We start from the raw sequence: 16,958 nt of genomic DNA on the forward strand, positions 1-16,958 counted from the left end.
TGCTATCCTGCACCCTGACTGGTTCATCTCTTCCTTGTGATCCTTCTGAAAGGGGATGCCCAATTGATTACAGATGGGCTTTCAGTCTCCACTCTGCCCTCCCCCTCCTCATTCACATCTATATGATTTTTTTGTTTTGTTTTGGGTCTTTGATGCCTGCAACCTGATCCCATAAACACCTCATGATCACACAGGCTGGTGTGCTTCTCCTATGTGAGCTTTGTTGCTTCCCAGCTAGATGGCCACTTGTTTATCATCAAGCCTTTAAGACCCCAGATGCTCTATCTTTTGATATCTGGGCACCATCAGCTTTCTTCACCACATTTGCTTATGTACCCATTTTGTCTTCAGCGATCAAGTCAAGGAAGGTGAGCATCAGACAGCGCCTAACCAAAACATTTTTATGTGTTTCTCTCTACCTATGCAAAATTCAAGGATTCATGATGGCACAGTGAATTAAGCTCTGGGCTGTAAATCACAAGGTCAGCATTTCAAAGCTTCCAGCTGCTCCACAGGAGAAAAATGAGTCTGCCTGCTTCCATAAAGAATAACAGATTCAGAAACCTTAAGAAGCAGTTCTACTTTGTCCTGTAGGATTCCTATTAGTCAGAATCAACTCCGCGGCAATGGGTTTGGTTTTAGTTTATGAAATTTGCTTAACCATAAGATATTAATGCTTTTCTTTTTGTTTTGTTTTGAGAACTATTGAACTGAGCTATAATGACCTCCTTACCTTCATATAATTCCTTTGTTCTCCATCTTTAATGAGCTATGAAAATCCCACTGTGTCATTTAAGAAGTAGGAGAAATGGCTACATACACAGAAATTGCATTGGGGACACTAATTCAAATGTTAAGATTTGGAACTCATATTTTTTTAAAGATCATTTTATTAGGGGTTCTTACAGCTCTTAAAACAATCCATACATCCATTGTGCATTTGTTGCCATTATTATTTTCAAAACATTTTCTTTCTACTGGAGCCCTTGGTATCTGCTCTTTTTTTTTTTTGCTTTATTAGGGGCTCATACGGCCATACCACCCTGAACGAGCCTGATCTCGTTTGATCTTGGAACTCATATTTATTGCTGGCCCACTGACACTGTTGCAACTGTTGTCCAACAGTTTTCACTGTTGTCCAAAAAGATATGATAAATTTATAATGATACATAAAATGCACTAAGATAAATAAAAATGAGGTGAGAAAAGTACAGAGAATTTTTCTCTACACTTCTTTTATACAGATCAAGGCTCTGAGAATTACATTATTTTTTGCCTAGACAGCATCTGTTTTCTTCACCTGGAAATAAAACCCATATTTCTCTGGAGAAACCTCCATTTTCCCACTCTTAATCTTACGGTTCATGTGAAAGAACCATGTCCCTAATTACGGGTGGTCCACACTGAACATGAAGTAAAGTGGAAGCAAATGTCACACTGAGCCCAATGGTTTCCGCTGCTATAGAGCATCTCTCTTTGCCATGGACTTTCAGCTGGAGGGATTTATCCTGTTACTCCTTGGACGCTTTACATAGAGAAGATAGATTCTTAAAAATCCAGACTCAGAATCCCGATGACTGCACTGGGCCCCTGACAGCACTGGCTTCTCTGTTACATCAGCCAGCAATTACTTATTTGATGCAGGCCAGTTTTGCCTACCTTTGGATTAACAAAAAAGTCTGAAACCACATCCTAAACACAGGGGACAAAATACAGAGCAGATAGAGGAGAACCGCAATTTGTCCTAGCACTAAGACACAGGAAGAAAGCACCCTAAAAGATAATTCTATATCACATAATAAAAAATGACCTCAACATCTTTCAAACAGACACATTTAAGAAGGCATTTTCTTAAATGCACCTCAATATAGGTCAAAAAGTAAACATACACACATACACACAGTTGTCATCATCAAGTTGATTCACTCATGGCAACCCCATGTATGTCAGAGTAGAGTCCCTGCCCACATGGTTTTCAATGCTTACCAGTGTTTCCCAAAGTGGGCACGCTACAGAGTGCTGGAACAGTCCAGGGGCGAGGGCTGCAAAATCAGACACACTTTATCCTGGATTATGGGCTATGATACTAAAGGTTATTGTTGCCCAAAGGCACTGAGTAATTTTTTTTTTTTTTTTCAGAAAAGGAGGTGGTAGCCAAATAAGTTTGGGAATCTATGGTCTAAACCAGGGGTTGGCAAACGTTGAGATATTCCTCAAAGCAATTTAAAACTTATTTGAGAACCATAAACAAAATTTAACAAATAAATTCACTATTATCTGAATAATATCCACTTTTTTTTTCAATTTTATTTCAGAGCCACATGTATGTACCAAAAGAGCTGCATATGGTTCGAGAGCTGAAGTTTCCCAGCCTCTGGTCTAGAACACTAGCTCACTCAGAAATTGATGGTCAGGACTTTCTTCTTAAGTGCAATATTGTAGACTTGAACTTCCAGCCCCTTGCTTAGTAGTAATTGCTTACCCAGCTGCACCAGAAACTCTTCCAATACACATGGATGATATCAAATTCAAGTATAAATAAGTAAAAAGCAACTCTCCATGTGTGTGTGTGTGTGTGTGTGTGTGTGTGTGTGTGTGTGTGTTCAGCAGTACAATACAAGGCCCTAAATGTTCAGATGACCTGGCTTCATTAAGAGTGGGAGCACTTTATTCCCTAAAGTCTCCATTGATTCTCTCAGCCAACTTGCTGCTGGCTACTATGCAGCACGCAAGTTAAGAACACCATATGCTCTCAGCATAGTTAGCCCCTGATCAGTACGGTTCACATCCTTGAGAGCTAACTGAAAGAATGGACAGTCAAGTACATCCAAAAACACCTTGGAATAAAAGTCTGGAGGTATACTTCTGAAGAAGTAGCCATTTTATTAGCTCCCTTACGGAGCACAGTTATATTCTGACACACATGGAGTCAACCATGAGCTGGAATCAACTTCATGAAAAGTGGAAGAGTAACTCTGCATGGTATCTAAGACATAGGTCACATTTGAGACTATGGTTATCACTTATTACTATCAATGCTGCCTGCAGAAAGTAAGGCTTGTCTATGTTGTCAATTTTGAGGTGAAAAAATCACAAGCCATGACCGTTTTGGTTACTGCTAAGCCTACAAACAGTCACCACATTCCCCAGTGTGGAGGAAGAGTGAGCTTCTGAGTGCCCAGCAGAGAAGAGGAGGCCTACCTGGGACACATGGGAAGCACCTCAAATTCTTCAACATCCCTTCAACACCATTCCCTCTGAGCCTACATCTCATGCCGTCAGGCAGTCTCTCAAATGCGACCCGCTCTTCTGGGCATTTCTCCCATCCTCATCTCCAAAAATGACCCACTGCTCCATGCCCTGGATCGCTACACACTACCTGACATGCTGACTTTAACCAGGATCTATGTGGATGGCAATCCTCTTCCTCTTCCAGTGACTGAGAAGACCTTCTAGGTCCTTAAATCATATCTCTCATTTTACAAGTAAGACACTGAAGTTTAGGATGTCAACTTGTAGAGGTGACAGTTATTTAGGGATGACATATTTAAGATGACTTAATAAGTCACCTCTCCTGTGGACTACATTTCAGCAAGCACCTTCCCCTGTGCCCACAAGATTTGGTAGCGGAAATTTCAGGTGCTTTCGCAGACTTGCACCCCATCTTAAGGTTCTTAAGCTGCTTAGCAACTACCATAACCAAATTTCCAAATATTTGGTCTGAGTTTATGGTCCCCTTAGGCCAATTGTCTACAATGCCTACCTTTGTCAACGAATATGATATAAAGGAATAAATGCTGAAAAAGTATTTTCCCAAATGAATCACCTCAAAATATCAGCTCAATCTGCAAATTTATAGAGCTAAAACCACCTGTGATGTACTTCTCCGAAATGTCTGTTATTTCACTCTATCCTAAAAATTTAAGACTATCACCAAGTGGAAAGATGAGTATGAAGCAGAACATTTTCTATAACATGTCTTGTTTTATAGTTCACTTTCCCTTTTGACACAGAAAGGCACTGCTTCATAAAACACTCTCCCTTCGATTTCAGGGTTTGAAATGTATGTGCTGTTTCTCAGATGCGTTCTTAACACTATTCAGAGAGTAATGGAGCCTTGGTGGCAGAATGGTTACAATGTGGGCTGCTAATCCAAAATCAGCAGTGTGAAACCACCAACCCCTCCCAGGGAGAAGCCGGGCGTTCTACTCCCGTAAAAAGTTCCAGTCCTGGAAACTCACGGAGCAGTTCCACCCTGTCCTATAGGGTCACTGTAAATTAGCACTGGCTTGATGGCAGTGCATGAGTCGGAGAAGATGTGGTAAATCTGCACAAGGACAAAGTCTCTGAGTCACTACAACTGACTAGTAGTTCCTCACGCTTAATGAGCAGAAAATGTATCTAAGGCGTTCGTTTGCCCATTTACCTGGCACCACTGCAGAGCAGCAAACTCAGTAGGTATGTAGAGTCCGGAAATCTGCATGTTCAATAACAGCCTTGAGGGAGTCCAAGGCAACTGTTCAACACTGCCTTCCACCACATTGAATGGTGCTAGCTTCTCAAGTTGCCAATCCTGAGGTGAACATTTTGCAAATTTCAGGATGTGTCTTTGAAAAGAGAGCAGAAACAATGATGGTTTATACCTGTGTAACTTGTATGTAAAGAGCCCTGGTGGAGCAGGGGTTACGTGTGGTCAGCAGTTCGAAATTACCAACACCTCTGCAGAAAAGACAGGGCTTTCTACTCCAGTAGAGAGTTACAGCTCAGAAACTCACAGGAGCAGTTGTACAGTATCCTACATGGTCACCAGGAGTCAGAATTGTCTTATGGCCCCAGTTTGGTTTGGGTTTTGGTATTCACATGGACATAACCACTATATGAAATTATCATTATTCAACCCCTTCTGATTCATCTGAACAGTAATTTCATGTTGCAAAACATATAATGCACACGAAAAAATGAGAGATCAGACTAGAGATCAGTAAAATTAAATAGAATGTCATTGTTATTGGTAGAAACAGGATCAAAACCAGGACTACCTAACTCAGTCCTTTCTGCAGCTCCTCAGGGCCCGTGGCTAACACCAGTGCCTGCACCCCCTCACCTCCCACCCTGATGCCACATCCTAATTACAAAGGCCTGGGCTCCCAACACACTGCTTATCCTACAAGAGAGTCTTAATATGCTACACCACAGTCTTCTGTCCGATAAGCATTCCTGGAAACAAGAGGAGATGCTATTTATAAAAGTTTCACCTATAGGATGACTAAGGAACCCTGGTGGTGCTTTAGGATTACTGGCATGCTTACCATATAGGGCTGGTGGTTAATAACCCCAGCCACTCCATGGGAGAAACATGAGGCTGTCTAATATTGTAAAGACTTACTATCTAAGAAACCCTCTACAGAGTCACTACAAGTCAGAATCTACTCAATAGCAGTAGGCTTGTGTTTGGTTTTTGTTGTTGTTGCTGTTTGATATATACAATGACTATCACTGATAGAATAGGGTTTCACCAAATCATAAAAGATATACATAAAAGTATGACCATTTCTAATAATGCTCTGACTCAATGTAGATATTTTACGTCATCAACAGCAATGTGGACTTCAAAAGTCAAAGAAACAGAGAACAGAGTTTATGAGACCGTTGCCAAAGTAGCCCACTCTGATTAAGTGTTATCACTTGGAAGTAACAGACACAGAGTGAAATAAAAAGAATGGAGAGCCGGTCTGCTATGTGACAGTCTGACCTTCTCTTGGGGCAGCCTGGGCCCTGTATACTTAGTTTCATTCTTCATCAGAAAGAAAAAGCAACAGAGATAATATAAATGATTCTGTCTTATCAGCAAAACCAGAATCTTTTAGTAAGGCAGTAACTAACTCAAATCCCCTTAAAGTAGAGTTATAAAAAATCTACTACACACTGACTTTCATTTTTAATGACCAGTACTATACCAAAATTCTTTATAGCAAAAACTGATTTATCAATTTTTATTATGCACAATAAAATTACAGCCCCACTTGTCCGTCTTTTTGTTGTACTGTGATATCTTGCTTGTTGCTATGAGGCTAGGAGCTGTGTCACTGGTATTTTAAAGACTAGCAAGACCAAAAGGTTTTTGCACAGCTCCCCCACTAAGAACATACTATAAAGAAATAATAGACCATCCACTTCTGAGAGGTTGGCACTGAACACCATTTGAATAGCAGCAGAATATAGTGCTATAAGATGGAAAAGGGGATACATTTCTGAAGGATGAACCATGGACCAAGTGGTAGTCAGATGAACAGAACAAGGGAACACTGAATCTTTTAAGATCAGGGAAGGTGTGGGCCAGGGTCATATCCTCTCATCATACTTATTCAATCTGTAGGATGAAAATCTTAGAAAATTCAAAGTAAACACAACAGTACACATAAGTAATTGTATTTTGTCTCTCAATGGCATTTCATTCGACCATTTACTCTTTCATTCGGTAAATGTTTATTGAACATGCCAGACACAGTCCTGTAATGTGACACTGCACATTATCAATACTTATTTTAGGAGAACTGTATGTCTGGACAGTGAGTCCATTCCGAGCACGTGGCTATGACATAATATGAAGTGCCTTAAGCTACTTAAATAAGAAAAGAGAGCAAATAAGCTCTAACAAAACTGGATTGTATCACCATCAGAAGCCCACTAGTGAACACAGTCTGATTCCACAGCTAGAAGTACGAAGTAATAGTTCCTAACATCTCTAATTTCCATGGTTAACTAAAAACATATTGTTTTCACTGTATGTCATAAATCTGCTTTCTGCATATTGAATAGGAAGGAGATTACAATGAATATTTACCCATTTGAAAGCACACTGATGCTCTATAAGCTTTATACCCTGCAGCCCATAAAAAATAAATGATTCGCTTCTGCTTAGGTTGCTGCAGTTTGAAATAAATCATTCTGTTAAACAGTGGCCTTTTCCTCCGAGGGAGTTCTACACCCATCAGTTTTGACAAGACTCTGACTCCTCCACGTTCATTCCTTTCTCCTGTCGACATCTTGCAATACATGCTTCTTTTGCCTGTGAGGTCAATTCCCTCCTGGACTTGTCCTGGCTCTAAGTCCACTACAAAGCCTTCTTCTAGATCCGTGTTTCCAAAAGTGGGTGCTCCTGCCTCCTGGGGTTGCTGGAAGGATCCAGGGAGATGCTGCAAAAGCAGAGACCTAGCTTTACCCTAGACTATGGGATATAGTAGAAAAATGTTTAATTACAAGACACTAAACAATTTTATTGCTTTCTCAAAAGGAGTGGTGGGCCAAATAAGATTGGGATAAGTTTGGGAATCTATGTTCTAAATCATCCACCTTTCCCCTTGTCTCTCAACCCAGGGCCTAGTGGTCATATTTCATATAGAAAGTGTTTTATGACTCAGTCTTTGAGTTTTAAACAGCACAAACAAATAACTCAGATTCACATGTGAATTCAAATCTCTTGAATATACACATGAAATGACAACAGAGTAGAATTAAATGCTTGCAGGTATAAGTGTTATCTATGAGACACTTCATGAATAGACTACACACCTGCACACAGCGTTCACTCCACTTCCTTTTCTGGCCTACTACTAATAAGCTTAGGCAAGAAGGCCTCAATGGTTAATGTAAACTCTCACTTAGTTGGCAAATATATGAGAATGTACCCAAAAGAAACTAGAATTTCCCCCCCAAAAAAAACTTTGTATTTAAACAACCGTATCACCTGCAAAGTACGCTCCATTATACTTAATACATTTGTCATGTCTGCAATTCCATTCTTGGAAACATTTTTCAAACTCATCTGTTTGGGTGGCTAACAGAACCGCCTTCATTTTTTTCTTTTCTTTTTTTTAATTTGATTTTACTGGGGGCTCTTACAGCTCTTATCACAATCCAAACATATATCCATTGTGTCACACCCATCTGTACCTATGTTGTCATCATCTTTTTCAAAACATTTTCTTTCTACTTAACCCCCTGGTATCAGCTCGTTTTTTTTATTTTTTCTCCCTCCCCCATGTCCCCTTGATAATTTATAAATTATTCTTTTTTTTTTCCATGTCTTACACCAACCATTGTCTCCTTCATTGCACTTTTCTGCTGTCCATCCCCCTGGGAAGGAGTCCATGTCAATTATTGTGATCGGTTTCCCCTTTCTCCACACACACCCCCTTACCTTACCCTCCTTAGTATCACTGCTCCCCTTACTGATCCTGGGGTCAAGATAATTTAAAGGCAAGACGATAGTATAATAATAAGTATACTTCGTACACAATAATTATATGATGTAGGGAGTGGTCTGAGAGCCCTAGTCGTGCAGTAGGAAAAACCCTTGGTTACTGTCCAACAGACCAGCAGTTCCAAGCCACCAGGCCTTCTATGGGAGAAAGCTGTGACAGCCTGCTTCTGCATACAGCACATCCTTGCAGACCCTCTGGGGCAGTTCTGTCCTGTCCTATAGGTTTCTCCCAGTCAAGATCGACTCAGCACCGGCTGGTACCCACCAAATGGGTATGGGGTGGTCCTAATAATTGCCATAAGTTCAAAGTAATGACAAACCCCATGTGTCAAGAATTCCACAACACTGCCGTGTGGCATAAAATAAATGTGATAAAATATGTGACAGGGTCACAGGCACTGCTAATATTTCCACAGTTTGTTGCCTGCATCTGTCATTGAAGGACATGTTCGATTTCAGGAAGAAGGGAAAAGGAATAGGATGGTCCGGCCCACTACAAGACACGACATCCCTCACTGACCCATAGCCCTACGGGGACAACACTGGAGACACAGTGCAGGAATTGTGCCTGATCTGACCCCACCACACCAAGACAAAACACTGGGAGTGTGCAACAGAACAGCAAGCGGGGCAGAGCAAGGAAGTGCCGAGGGAATACCAAAAATAGACTTTAGGGCCAGGGCATGGACAGGAAAACACTCCTAAAGGTCAACAAACAGACCCCGAACTATTTACAGGCTTTTTTTTTTTGGTCAATAGTTTTTTGTTGTTGTTTTGTTTTCTTTTGTTGCGTTGTTTTGCTCTGTCTTGTTTTTTGTGCATATTATTATCTGCAGGTCTGTCTAGATAAGATAGGCGAGATAAACAATCTGGAGAAGAAAACAACGGGATTAACGGATGGGGGGACATAGGAGAGGGGAGTAGGGGAAAAGGAAGAGAACGTTAACAAATCCCTCTTTTTTCTACACTTCTATGTTGCAAGGAGCGAGCTCAGGTAAGGTACAAGGGGCAAGATAGGCATGATGTTTTTTGCCAAAACTGGAACACTGAAATGGCTGCATAAGCAGACTCATTGTGCTGGAGGCAAAAACAATCCCTGTCTGCCACAAATCAGTCCATTTTTGTTGCACACTGTTAACTCAATCTTTTCATAACCTCTAAATAGAATGCTTGATTAACAGTCTGACCTGGTGGAACGAAATCCAAAAGACATTTTTGTCCCTTCAAAATGATGACAGACATCCAGAATGAGGTTTGTCATAGATTGACATTTCACCTTTTTGAAATAAGAAAACTCATACACTTGAGTTTTTGCCATAGTGCTATCATTGTAAATTGTGTTTGACATCACAACAGTTTCTGCAGCATTTTTCCCTGTGCAGGAGACAAAGTTTCACAGCCACATGTAGCTCTCTTAAATCGGCATCACAAAAAATGAGTTTGAGTGAAAAAAATTAAAAGTTAAAAGTGTGACCAGAGAGAACCTTCCCAGGTGACACCACTAGGTGCACTAACTCAGAGTAAGTTGCTGGATGCTCTCCTAGCAGGAAAATGCATACTACGAAAGCTCTGCCCAGAGGAGCTATTTTCCATTTTGGGTGGGGAGTTGGGAGCCCCTACTTCTTTCATTTCCAACAAACATACACACATATACAACAAAAAAAAAGAAAAACAGTGAGATGGGTCTACAGTTGTGCTGGGTTACTACTAAACTACCACAGATAAAACTATAATATAGGTAGCAGAATTCTAACTTCCACTTAAAGTTTAAAATTGTAATTTTACAATAAAGACTTAAATGTATGGGCCTTCAGAGACCTACATGAAGCATATGAAAGTCTGCTAAACAGTGCACCTTTCTTTATCTATAAGCAATGAATCCCAGAAGCTCTCCTCCGGTAATGCTGGGTTTCTCCCGGCACTGGCAGGGGGGTTCGTGGATGCAGCTACACCTACTGACCAGCAGCAGCATGTTACAGCAGCAGAAAAGGAAGCAAGAGATGAGCCGGCCTCGTGAAAAGCACTCTTCAACGGTTCCTTGGAAAATCTGATAATGTTTTTTAAGAATGACATCACAATCATTTTTATTTGTTTGGAGTGCTAAGTGACAGAGGCGCAACGATGACAGAAAAACCAGGCTATTCTAGGATACACAATGTCAGTTCTTTAAAAATGACATATAATGAAAGCCTTTTGTTCCTGTTTTAAAATTTGAAACTTGAATTTATTTCCGAAGGCAAAGTTCTAGATTCTCACACTGAAATTTCAAATCTTAGGTATGTTATTTTCAATTATCTCCTAAGAAACCAGGTTTCTAAATTTTTAAATAGCTGGACAACTTTTTAAAGTACGGTAACTACATCTTAGTCAACTTTGCCTAGGGCCACCGACCTGCCTCCTCCACAGAAGTGTCTTATAAATAGTTCAGTACACAGTATTTTACTTGCACTAACAGGATTATTTTCAAACACAGACTAGGCTGCAACAACCAAAAAATACCTTCTCTGCATAGTGGCAACACCGATAAATGTCCAAGGATGATTTATTGCAGCAGGAGAAGATGGAGGCTGGCTGTTCCCACAACGATGTACAGTCACTAGGGCTCCACAGTCATTGTCTTTGTTGTGTTTGTTTGTTTGTTTGTTTAATCATTACAGCAGTATTTTGCCAAAACTTTACATTCTGATACATAATAAGCCACATATCTATCAGATGTCAGAGTGACCTAACTGCATATTGGTCACTTGCTTGCCCACAAGGACTCATGAATTCATCTGGATTCTTTGTCTGGTACTGAGAGACCCTGTCCCTCCTTTACGTCTCTTGTGTTCCAACTCTTAGCAGCAAAACGATTATAAGAGTATATAGATCCTCCCCTCTAAGATTATTAAAACTTGTCTCCCTCTAAGATTATTAAAACTTGTCAGGCTGCCACACCTTGAGCAAACATGCTTTTCTTCTCATCCGTGTTGAATTCTTTTCGTTTTCTCCATATACACTCCCAGACCCTTAATGATACCCTAGCATTGCCAATTGTCCACCAAGGGAGGGGGCTGAGAACTAGGACGGTTGATGACTAAATCTTTCCCTTTCCCCACCCAAGACCAACCCTACGTTTTTTTTTTTTTTTGGCTTAGTTTTTTCAGCGTTACAGTGAAAACTCAAGTTGTCTGATGATGAAATTGAAAATCACTACAATATTTCAGAAACTCCACAGGCTGCATCCTCTTATAATGGAAGGTTAATATTGTTTTGTGTTTTTTGGAACTTCCTCATTAGTGAGTTTGTAAAGCATCCATAATTAAAACTTCTATCACATATAAAATAAGTCTCTTTTGTATCCAAAAAGATAATAAGCATCGTGAGAGGTAAAACTGTAAGAAAATTTGTGGACAAAGACTCTTAATTAGAGTACATTAAAAGTATAGTGGACATCACCCTTAAGAAAAATGTGATATGGTCAAAGAAATATATAATTCATAAAAAATACATAATTCATTAAAATACCCGGCTTCCTAATTGAAAACTTTGTCTTAAAATATTTAGATAATATGTGCATGTGCTCATTCTGGAAAATCTAAAATATAGCTTCCTCTACCAGAATAGAGGAAATTAAGTTCATATAGCCTGTTTTCTAGAATTATTATATAACTAGGAAAATGTTTTATACATTTTATCGATTTGTAACATAAATACTTGAATTTTAAAACCAATGTTTCTAAAATCTAAAGGCTATGGTTTCATTCATAAGTTGTTGAATGGCCATCAAGTCAGTGGCCAGCAAGACAGTTTCAATAGACAGCGACTTCCTATAAAACAAGGAGTGCTGGAGACATAGTGGTACCATGTTGGACTGCTAACCACAAAGTCTGTAGCTCGAAATCACCAATCACTTCACAGGAGACAGACTAGGCTTTCTACTCCCATAAAGCGTTACAGTTTCAGAAACTCACAGGGCAGTTCTAGCCTATCCTATAGGGTTGAGTGCATTGGCATCAACTTGATTGCAAGGAGTTTGGTTCTGAGTTTATATAAAACAGAACAGTGTTTCCTGATGCTGCACCATCCCCGATGGCATGTTTGAGTCAATCTGTGCAGTTCGTTGGACAAGTATTCCTTCGTATCCATTAATGTGATGATATCATTGTGTGTGTGTGTGTGTGTGTGTGTGTGTAAAAGCTCCAGTGACATACCTATGCATTGGGCTGTGATCCATAAGGTCTGCAATTCAAAACCACTAGCCACTACTTTGGAGAAATATAGGTTTATCTACTCCCATAAAGAGTGACAGCCTCAGAAAACACAAAGAGGCTGTTCTATCCTGCCCTACTGAGTTGCTATAAGTCGGCATCAACTTTATGACAGTGAGATTTTGAGGGTTTTGGTGAATATATATATGTGTGTATGTGTACCCACACACATATATGTATATCCATGTCTATGTATACTACATATAAATTAGATAATTGATCTACTATAAAAAACCAAACTCATTTCCATTGAGCCAGTGCTGACTCAGTGACCCGCTTTGGATATCTGAGAGTGCAACTGTTTATGGGAGCAGAAAGCCCAGTCGTTCTCCAAAAGAAGTGGCTGGTGGTTTTGAACTGCGGACCATGTGGATCGCAGGCCAACGCACAACCTCAACACCTCTAGGGCTCCCTTATCTAATATATATTAGATAAGATAGTATACTAGATGTGTGGATGGATATATATTGTCAATTAAGACAGTACAACTAAGAAAACAGATACATAGATACAAATACAGATATAGATATTGCTTAATGCTGCCTTAACAGAAATGCAACAAGTGGATAGTTTAACAAGCAGAAATTTATCTTCTCACAGTTTAGAAGGCAAAGAGTCTAAATTAGGTGGGAAAGATCTATCTGTGATCTCTGGAGAAATGTCCTTGTCTTTTCAGTTTCTGCTTACTGGTTCCTTGAAGAGCTCCATGTTTCTTAGAATCTCTCTTCCCCCAGCTCTGTTTCTTGCCTTTATTTTCTCTCTTTGTGTCTCAAAGACAACACACTATATACTAATCCCATCTCATTAACATAACAAAGACATCCCCCTTCCCCAATTGGAATTATAACTCCAGTATAAGAATTAGGATTTACAGCACATATTTTGAGGAGACATAATTCAATTATTAGTACATACTTATCCATCTAACACTGTTATTTTCTAAGAGCTGTAAAATAATCCTTTGAAAATATGAATCTAAAACCTAAAATTTTAATGATGAGAAAAATTGTTCAAGCAATACTTCTTTACTTATATGGAGACTAAAAACTCAAATAAATTATCGTGCTCACAGATTTAATTTTGTATTTTCACTATATCAATAAGCAATCTATTTTAAACTCCATAAAAAACTTAATATTACATACTACTGATGGGGCCCCCGGGGCACTGTTGCTAATCAAACAAGTATTTATTAGAGACCTATTCAGTGATTACAAATTGCTCTACTGGAGAAAGATGAGGCTGTCTGATCCCATACAGATTTATTTATGCTCCGTAAAAGGTCTTGGAAACCTTATACAGCTAAGGAAACCTTATACAGTCAGAATGAACTCCATGGCTATAAGTTTATTCTGTGCCTAGGGAGCCCTGGTGGTGCTGACAGGTACGTGCTAGACTGCTCACCACAAGATCAGTGGTTCAAAATCATCAGCTGCTCCGAGGGAAAAAGATGAGGCTCTCTGCTATGGGAAATATGTACAGCCTGGGAAACCCTAAATAAGGTGGCTGTGACTCTGAATTGACATGATGGAAGGAGACTAGTTACTTGAAAAAAGAAAAAAAAACACTACCAAATAAACAAATTCATTTGCAAAGGGAAATTTGAAAACGTATTATTTTGAAATAATTTTAGACTTAAAGAAAAGAGTTGTACAAATAGTACAGAGTGCATATGGGCCTTTCACCCTATTTCCCCTAATGCTAACACTTGATATAAGCATAGTACAATTATCAAAAATGAGAAATTCATATTGGCACGATTATTCTCTAAGCTACAGATTTTTAAAGATTTTAACAGTTTCCCTTCTAACGCCCTTTTAAAAGAGCATTTAAAAGTAAAAATTATACTAATTTTTAATCTATTCCACAACGCTCTAGTTGAAACAAAGGGGCAACCATGTAATTCTTTTTTCTGCACACCACAATTTGGTTAACAGAACTGAGCTATCAGTCCCAACATTTAATAATAAAATAGCATGTTATTGTATTACATATAATTAATATATTCTATTTCTATATATGAATTATAATATTTATTAATATAGTTAATAGTTAATATGTATTAATTTTGCTCTAAGAAATTAGATCATATAGGAATAACCTGCTAACTGGCTTTTCACTATGAAATAAGAGATTGAAACAAAAGTAAAAGACTTTCACTTTCTTGTTCACATTTTGGCTACATATTTACTTTCAAAAATTATTTTTAATGAAGATTAAAAAGTCTAGAAAAAAAAAATGAACGTCTGCTGTTTTGCCTAGCTATGTGAGAATCATAAAGGAACACATTCTTCAATAAAAAGGGTGAAAGTAAACAGTCCAATGTTCTAATTGCTTTCTTTTTACGTCTAGTAAGTTTAGCACTTTATTTTTTATATCTATTATCAAAATTATGTGTATAGTCTACCTCCAGGAATGGTCAAATAGCAATATTATCACTTCCCAACTCGTTCCAAAGGAACACATGGGAGCTGTGAAAGGAGTAGCAGACTAGCTTAAGTGTAAATCAGAATTACCCAGAAAAGCCTCCACTGATCTCGTCCATCGGATGGCCTACAGAGAAACCTTTATGGATTAAGTTCAAACTTTTAACAACCACGTCTATCTCGTTTAGTTACAGTCAATTCACACAATTTGATAACAGTTCATAGTGATAATTTACTGGAAAACATACTAAAAGCTTTTTAGGTCTAAGGCTCCATGCTAATTGTTTTGCAGGGCACCAAAAAGTTAAAATATAAGTAACTCTCTTTGCTTTCAAGGTGCTTATATCAAGCTCCTCTGGTTCTGAAATATATTCTATGTCATGTGAAAAGCGGTCAGTTATTAAAATTTGCAGAACTGTACAAAGAAAGTCAATGCTATGCACAGCATCAAAAAGTAATTTTCCCCACATACCAAACACACACGCACAGGAACACACACACACACACACTGACTTCTCCAAAGGAATAACTGTCTCCTCACACCAAAACGTACAGTGGCGAGATAAAAGAAAGTGACCCTCGCACACACAAAATCTGCCAATCTAAAGTTATTTCCTTTAATTCTCAACATTTCTAAGCAAGCTCTAATAGTGCTCTTACTTTCCTTTACCCGGTAATAATACCAAGATAACTCTGGCTTTCCAAATTACAAGCAAGCACACTTCTATTAATGGAATATACCCATACAAACAAATGAAAATCTCTACTTCCTCCTAAAGAAAAAACTGGCTAAATTTTACTAAAAGTCACTTTTGGTTTAACTGATCATTTAAATCTCACTAACAAGGAAAACAGAACTACCTAAAGCCAAAATCTTTTTTTTCCCCATGAGGTACCCATCATTTAAATATACTATATAAACATTGGTTTCCTCCTGTTTGCACACAATTTAAAGTTCCATTCAAATGACATTTGACACAGTTTAACTTTAAGCAAATTCCTGGCAGAGTTACTACTCTTCACAAAGAGACAGTCAGGAGAAACCCTTTATCTGAGTACTCGGCTTCCACTACTAATGAATTAGAAGGCTCGAACGCTGGCAGTTTCTACTACATTATTCACTAATAAGAACACAGGCCAAAATCTGCCTCAATTTTATATTATAGAGTAATGCATCATTTTACAAAATCCGCTGGAGAATGTGTGCATTGCCAGACAGTTAAGGATAGTTGAAGCTTAGGGGACGGGTATTTCTCCATTGAAGTTGACAGTTTGAGTTTCAAGGCACAGAGCAATCAGCAAGGAACTACTACATGTTCAACTCCCCTGTACCCACGGTGGGTGTCAAGGGTCACAAATGTATACATGTCTCCACAGACCAGAGGGCCAAAGCGGCTTCAATGTATAATATATGCTCTTTATCGCTCACGAAGGTCTGGAACCAGGTTTTTTAAAAGAAAAGAAAATGGGGGTAGGGAGCCTAACTTACCTATCCCTTCCCAATTTGCATAGAAACGAATTTCAAAACCTGTTTAAGGCCAAACAAGGGAAATTTTATTAAATCCTACAGGAAGCAGCCAGCTGCCAGTATTGTCTGCGGACCTGAGTGAATGAAAAGCCGCCGCAAGACGAGGGTTAAAGTGTGCAAATGGGTGTCAGCCTCTACTGCGTGCTCCAGGCGACTCAGGTGGTCGCGGAGGGAAGCAGGATGCACAACATCCTGAGAGAATCGGCCCCTTCTGCTGGACTCCGCTCCTAAGAACCTGCCAGGGAGGGTCTCCCGGGCTCAGAACGTCCCTTCACGTGCACACACACACACTCGTTGGATCGCCGCTGACACCCGCGCACCACTAGTCCGTCTCCCGTGCACCGGGCGCCGCCGGCCACGGCAGCGGGTCAACAAGTTGTCCTCGCAGGGCGCTCGGCTAGGGCGCCACGTGGAGCCGGAGCCCGCGGACGCCGAGGACCCGCCGGGCGGGCTGCGGCTCCAAACTTCAGGCAAAGTTTTCCAGTGTTTCT

Source organism: Echinops telfairi, unplaced genomic scaffold (genome assembly GCF_000313985.2).
Source record: "Echinops telfairi isolate 266 unplaced genomic scaffold, ASM31398v2 ScPeMD7_57;HRSCAF=196, whole genome shotgun sequence".
Classification (NCBI taxonomy): domain Eukaryota; kingdom Metazoa; phylum Chordata; class Mammalia; order Afrosoricida; family Tenrecidae; genus Echinops; species Echinops telfairi.